This window comes from Pseudophryne corroboree, chromosome 4 (genome assembly GCF_028390025.1).
Source record: "Pseudophryne corroboree isolate aPseCor3 chromosome 4, aPseCor3.hap2, whole genome shotgun sequence".
Classification (NCBI taxonomy): Eukaryota; Metazoa; Chordata; class Amphibia; order Anura; family Myobatrachidae; genus Pseudophryne; species Pseudophryne corroboree.
In genome coordinates, this window is record NC_086447.1 from 124,640,211 (window position 1) to 124,647,503 (window position 7,293).

The window sequence follows — 7,293 nt, forward strand, 5'->3', positions numbered from 1 at the left end:
TGAGCGGCAAAAGTGATGAGGAGAATTTATCAAGCACTCCTACAGCCCTAACATGCTTATCTTGTAAGTCAGGGGTAATTGATATGAATCAATTGGTCACTTATGAGGGTTTGTGTGCAAACTGTTTCGCTTTTCAGCGAAGTAAAAAACAGAAGTTGGTTCAACCACCAACAGAGCCACCATGTAATATGTTCGCAAAGACTCTGTCTTCAATAGCGGACAGGTTAGCTCCGGTAGCACCACCTCAAGGGTTAGGTTACACTATGAACCCATACATGCAGCTCCCTTCCTATGGTTTAGTTCCAGTAGTCTCTACAAGCAACCAAGGGACAGGTAAGACTAAGACAGATACGTCTGTGTGGCAGACTACACAAGATGATACATCGGATGATGATGATACAATAGATTCAACTCCGTATGATGATCAGTCGCAGAGCTTTAGTTCAGAAGATGTAGCTGAACTTATTAATGCTGTGAAGGCTGTTCTCTCGTTGGAAGAGCCAGCCAGGACAGTGTTAAAAACTAAAGCACCTGTATTTAAACAAACAAAATCAGTGAAAGCTGAATTCCCAGCGTCAGATTAGCTGACGGAAATGATGGATGAGTCTTGGGCAGCGCCCAGTAAAAAGTATAAGATTCCTAAGAGATGGGATTCTTATTATCCATTTCCTGCTGTGGATTGTTCGAAGAGAGAAGTTCCTCCAAAAGTAGATGCACATGTTCTGCGACTCGTGCATAAATCTGCTTTACCACTGTCATCTACCTCATTGAATGATCTCACAGACAGAAGGGTAGAGAGCCTGTTGAAAAATATTTTTTCTCTAGTAGGAGCAGTGGTAAGACCTGCTATGGCTTCGGCCTGGGTAGCAAAGGCAATGGGCGAATGGATAGAGGAACTAGAGAATGACATCCCTTCTCCTACTAGGGAGCAAGAGGATCGTTTTTGCCGTTTAAGACAATCTGCCCAGTATTTGGAAGAAGCAGCAATTGATGTAGGTACAGTTGCTTCTAAAGCTTCAGCCTTGGCAGTAGTCGCTCGCAGACCAGTTTGGCTACGTACCTGGAAGGCAGATGTGGAATCCAAGAAAGAATTGGAAGCATTGCCTTTTGTCGGTAATATATTATTTGGAAAACCTTTATCGGATATCCTAGAATCAGAGGCTGAATCGAAAAAAGGTCAGATTTCCGGCTGCTTATAACCCTAAGTCTAAGGGTTTAAAATGTTGCTCATTTCGTTGGCAAAGCAAAGCGAAAGCTAAAGAGGAGCCTAAGCAACCCCAGTTTAAATCCAGGGGTAGGAAGCAGTGGGCTAGCAAAAAGCCAGCTTCCAAACCTGAACAGAAACCGTCAGCCTGAAGAGACAGGCCTCCGCCTGGAGGATTCCAGGGTTGGGGGCCGACTCCTTCTTTTTGCACACATATGGCAACAATCAACAGCAGATGCTTGGGTGCAGAAGGTAGTATCTCAGGGGTATGGGTTTCCATTCAGGAGGCAGCCTCCTTAAAGATTTTTTTGCACCAGCCCGTCTCATATAGAGTCGAAGGCCAATGCCCTGCAAGAAGCAGTCCAAAAACTACTGCAGTCAGGTGTGATTGTCCCAGTACCTCCATCACAAAGGGGACAGGGGTTTTACTCCAATCTATTTCTAATCCAGAAGCCAAATGGGTCATATCGACCAATTCTAAATCTGAAAATGTTGAACAGATACATATGGATCCCGAAGTTCCACATGGAGACGTTACGCTCCATAATGTTGGCTATGGAACCGGAAGATTACATGGTATCTCTGGATGTACGAGATGCTTACCTGCATGTGCCTATAGCACTGTCGCATCAGTGTTACCTCAGGTTTGCCATCCTCCAGGAACATTTCCAGTTCCAAGCTCTGCCTTTTGGGCTAGCTACAGCAACCAGGGTGTTTACCAAGATCATGGTGGTTATGGCAGCTTGTCTGCGCAAACAGGGGATAAGAATATTCCCATACCTAGACGACCTGTTAATCTTAGCACAGTCGCAAGATTTACTGTTGAGCCATCTTCAACAGACGATAGTTTGTTTATAGAGACACGGGTGGCTCATAAATTGGAAAAAGTCGTCCCTGAATCCGTCGCAGCGGATGGTTCATTTGGGAGCCATATTGGATTCAAACCTACAGAGAAAAAGATAGTCAAGGTGCAGGTCATGGCTCAGGAAGCGTTGCAAGCCCAGACAATGTCAGTTCATGCAGCAATGCGACTGTTGGGTCTGATGGTATCCACCTTCGACATGGTGCAATATGCGCAATTCCACTCCAGACCGTTGTAGCACCTTATTCTGACCAAATGGAACGGAAATCATCAGACAATAAAGAAGCAGATGATAAAGATTCCAGTAAACGTAAAAAGGTCTCTAGCGTGGTGGCTACAGACAGACCATTTAAACAAGGGGAGACCCTTTTGGATAAAAGAGTGGCAAGTCCTGACAACAGATGCCAGCCTGCAGGGCTGGGGGGCGGTACTCGGAAGCCTATGGTTCCAAGGAAAATGGACCGCAAGGGAAAGTCGCCTGCCAATAAATCTGTTAGAAATAAGAGCCATTTACTTGGCTCTGGTTCAGGCAAAGGACAATCTACAAGGAAGACCAGTCCAGATCCGCTCAGACAATGCGACGGCAGTAGCATACCTCAATCATCAAGGAGGAACTCACAGCAAGAGATTGATGGAGGAAGTAACTCCCTTTCTAAAATGGGCAGAACTCCATCTCCCGGCATTGTCAGCAGTTTTTGTCCCGGGTGTACTAAACTGGGAAGCGGACTTTCTCAGTCGGCACACCATTCAGGAAACCGAATGGGCACTACACCCAGAAGTATTTCAGACACTGGTGAACAGATGGGGTCTACCGGAGATAGACCTTATGGCGTCTCGTCTGAACAACAAAGTTCCGAGGTACGGATCAAGAACAAGGGACCCAGGAGCGGTCCTTGTAAACGCACTGTCAGTAGAATGGAGGTTTCAGCTGGCATATCTGTTCCCTCCAATATCTCTGTTACCCAGAGTAGTGAGAAAGATAAAACAGGCAAAAGGAGCGATCATTCTAATAGCTCCAGCTTGGCCAAGAAGGCATTGGTACACAGATCTGTTGAGAATGTCCGTGGAAGCACCGATACTGCTCCCTCAACGTCCAGATCTGCTAATGCAGGGTCCTTGTTGTCACAGTCATCTGGATCCGCCTGTCTTTGACGGCGTGGCTGTTGAAACCTCTATCTTAGAGGCTAAAGGTTTTTCGAAGCAAGCAATCCAAACTATGCTTAGAGCAAGAAAGCCTTCTTCGGCCCGTGTGTATCATAGAATATGGCAAGCCTATATTCATTGGTGTACTGGAAAAAATGTAAATCCGAGATCTTTTAAAGTAGCTAGGATTTTGGATTTTCTTCAGGCAGGATTGGATAAAGGGTTGAAAGTTGCTTCATTGAGGGTTCAAGTCTCAGCGTTAACTGTATGGTTTCAGCAGAAGATTCCTGATTTACAGGATGTACGTACATTTTTTCAAGGAGTAGTACATATTCAACCTCCATTTGTTCCTCCTGCAGCTCCCTGGGATTTGAATTTAGTTCTTAAATTTCTCCAGGGTCCTCTGTTTGAACCACTTGAGAGAGCAGATCTTAAGTGGTTAACGGTTAAAGTTCTTTTTTTACTGGCAATGGCGTCAGCCAGAAGAGTGTCAGATTTAGTAGCATTATCATGTAAGTCTCCTCTCCTAAGTTTTTTTCCAGACAGAGCAGTTCTCAGAACGAGATCTAGCTATCTTCCAAAGGTGGTATCAAAGTTTCACCTGAATGAAGAGATTGTAGTCCCAGCTTTTCAGGTATCGGGACTATCTGCGGGAGAAGCGTCGCTGGACGTGGTCCGGGCTCTGAGAATCTACATAGATCGTACTAGTGCCATCAGGAAAACAGATTCTCTCTTCATCCTCTACGGATTCCATAGAAGAGGATGGCCTGCTAGTAAACAGACGCTGGCGAGATGGCTCCGAATGGTAATATCAGAAGCTTATTCTCATGCAGATCTCCCTATTCCGGCTAATGTCTCTGCACACTCTACACGTAAGGCAGGTCCTTCTTGGGCAGAACAACAGGGTGCTTCAGCAGAGCAGATATGTAGGGCAGCCACATGGTCTTCCATAAACACATTCATTAGACATTATGCCTTGGATACTTTTGCCTCTCATGACGCAGACTTCTGTCGAAAGGTCCTCCTGTGCAATCAGGAGCGTCCCCACCACTAAAATGGCTTTGGGAATCCCAATGTTATCCTGTGGATAATCCTGTGGACCCAGCCAGAGAAATATACGTTATGGTAAGAACTTACCGTTGATAACGTGATTTCTCTTATGTCCACAGGTATCCAAAGGGATCCCACCCTGACGCATCTGATTTGAGGATCTAGACAATCACTAAAACCTCTTCCTTCTTGTATGGAAGGGTGTGCATGTGTGTTCTTGTCGCCTGTACAGGTCTCTGTCTGATGTTCCTGCCTAAAATCGCTGTGGAAAGAACTGATCTGACTGAGTCAGTGGGCGGGACTATATAGTGGAGGCCCCAATGCATCCTGGGAGGCCAGAAAGCTCGTGACCGTGTTGGTGCCATTTTCGCTGTCGCTCGACAATATCCCAATGTTATCCTGTGGATACCTGTGGACATAAAAGAAATCACGTTATCAACGGTAAGTTCTTACCATAACGTATATTTTTGTCTTATGTTCCCCCACAGCAAAAGAAAACACCACAATATCAGATGCAGTCCTTTCGGTTGCATAAGTCCAGAAGAGGTCGGGGCTCTTCCTTCCTCGCCAGAGGTAAGGGTAGAGGGAAAAGAATGCCTGCTACGGCTAGTTCCCAGGAGCAGAAGTCCTCCCCGGCTTCTACTAAATCCACCGCATAACGCTGGGGCTCCACTGAGGGAGTCTGCGCCGGTGGGCGCAGCCAGGTCTGGGTTCTGTCAGACGTGGATCCTTGGGCGATGGAAATTATATCCCAAGGCTACAAACTGGAATTCGAAGAGGTGCCTCCTCGACGATTTTTCAAGTCGGCTTTGCCAGCTTCTCCCCCAGAGAGGGAAATAGTTTTAGCTGCAATTCAAAAGCTGGTTGTGGTCCCGAAACCGGATGGCTCGGTCAGACCCATTCTGAATCTAAAATCCCTAAACCTGTACTTGAAGTTCAAATTCAAGATGGAATCGCTCTGGGCAGTTATCTCCAGCCTGGAAGGGGGGGATTTTATGGTGTCACTAGACATAAAGGATGCATACCTTCATGTCCCCATATATCCTCCTCATCAGGCGTACCTGAGATTCGCTGTACAGGACTGTCATTACCAGTTTCAGACGTTGCCGTTGGGCTTTCCACAGCCCCGAGGATCTTCACCAAGGTAATGGCGGAGATGATGGTGCTCCTGCGCAGGCAGGGAGTCACAATTATCCCGTACTTGGACGATCTCCTGATAAAAGCGAGATCGAGAGATCAATTGCTGAAAAGCGTGTCGCTCTCCTTGAGAGTGCTGCAGCAGCACGGCTGGATTCTAAATCTACCAAAGTCACCGTTGATTCCAACGACTCGGCTATCTTTCTTAGGCATGATTCTGGAAACGGAACAGAAGAGGGTTTTTCTCCCAGTGGAAAAAGCCCAGGAACTCCAGAACATGGTCAGGGACCTGCTAAAACCAAAAAGAATGGACTAGACAAAGGGCGATCGGGCACTGGTAAAATTAGTACTGTGTTAATAATGTGGAACCAAAATTTGGACAATTAAACACTCCAAAATAGGAAAAAAGAAGAAAAAACTGTGTTTTTTACTTCGATAAATAGCGTTGTCCTGCTTGGTGGTGCGCCCAGAGCCAGAGAGTACATATACTAAAAAGAAGGGAGAGAAAGAAGGCTCTTGTGTGGGCGCACTCTTGAAAGGAAAGGAAAATTCCTATAACATGTAGAGAGAGATACTTAAAACATAACTTTTAATGTTGACATTTATAATGAAAATACCCATATAAATGATCCATATCAAAGAAAGAAATGTGATAATTAAATTATTAAAAATGTTCTGGTCTGTTTAATCACACTTGGTGATTGGAATGGTTGTAGACATTGATTCGTCTTACCCCCAATTCCCCTGACCAGCACAGAATATCTGTGTTAATGGAACCAAGGAGTGATCATAAGAGTTATTTGATAAGTAAGTCCCACTTGGGCTACTTAATTCAAAGTTGGTTAGTCTCCTGCATTCAAATGAGCTTGACTTTCTGACGTAAGCCACAAAAATTAGTAGTAAGCCTCAAAAAGGAAAAAGAAAGGGGAAAAGAGAATTAGTGGTGATACTGCTGTTGGCGTCGCAAACACATATGAAGGGAAATGGTCCCAACTCTACAACACCGGGTATTCGCAGGAAGTCTCCTCTCCTGGTACTGACCCGGCCCAACGCTGTTTGGCTTCCAAGATCAGACGAGATCGGGCATTGGCAGCGTGGTATGATAGTAGAGAATTTTTATGATAGTACACCAATGAGAGTGCACCTATGTAGGAAACGGAAGATAGAGGAAGAAAAATAGAGACAGAAAAAAGGGAAGAGGAAAAAGGAAATGAAAATAGTATATGGGAGAGAAAAGGAATGAATCAGTATAGCGTAATTGATGGATCTGCTTTCTGCGTTAGACACAGCTCAACAAATCCCACATCTGTGGTATTGTGCTCCGTGAATCGCAGATGAGAGTCCATGAAGCAATAGTGAAGTATGAGCAAGAGGTATGAGAGATATGCTGGGTTAAACTGTCAAAAAAATGTATATATCATCACGAAAGACTAGTGAGAAATTGAAGTGAAATGAAATTACTAATAATTAAACATTGATTTAGAAAATCACATAGGTATTTATCGTGCATACTAGGCTAAAGTTAGAAATTCAAAAGAACATGCTGAGGCTCACGATGAGTAAGATAATTATCAGACAATATACTGGCCTCTGCTGGAAAAAAACTTAGCATACTGGTATGAATACTTTAACAGATATTGATTTTGGAAAAAATCAGGGAAGAAGAAAAGAGATGAAAAGAAAATTGGGGCTATATATGTTAAGTTATTAGACAGTAGTGCTGTAGCAAAGAGCTGTGTGTGTGCTACACAGGTCCAAATGACATAGAATAACATACAACAAATTAATATAAAGCGCATCAAGGATTGCGGTCTGTGCAGAATATACACAGAACATCAGTGGACTTCCAGTTATCAGCACTCTGATAAGAATATATAAGTGTGCTACACAGATCTAA

The 7,293-nt window shown here is 44.5% G+C and overlaps 1 pseudogene; it reads right to left on the reverse strand.

Moving 5' to 3' along the window:
- Positions 1–6,388: 6,388 nt before the first annotated feature.
- Positions 6,389–6,507, reverse strand: LOC134913193 (5S ribosomal RNA; annotated as a pseudogene).
- Between the last annotated feature and the right edge of the window lie 786 nt (positions 6,508–7,293).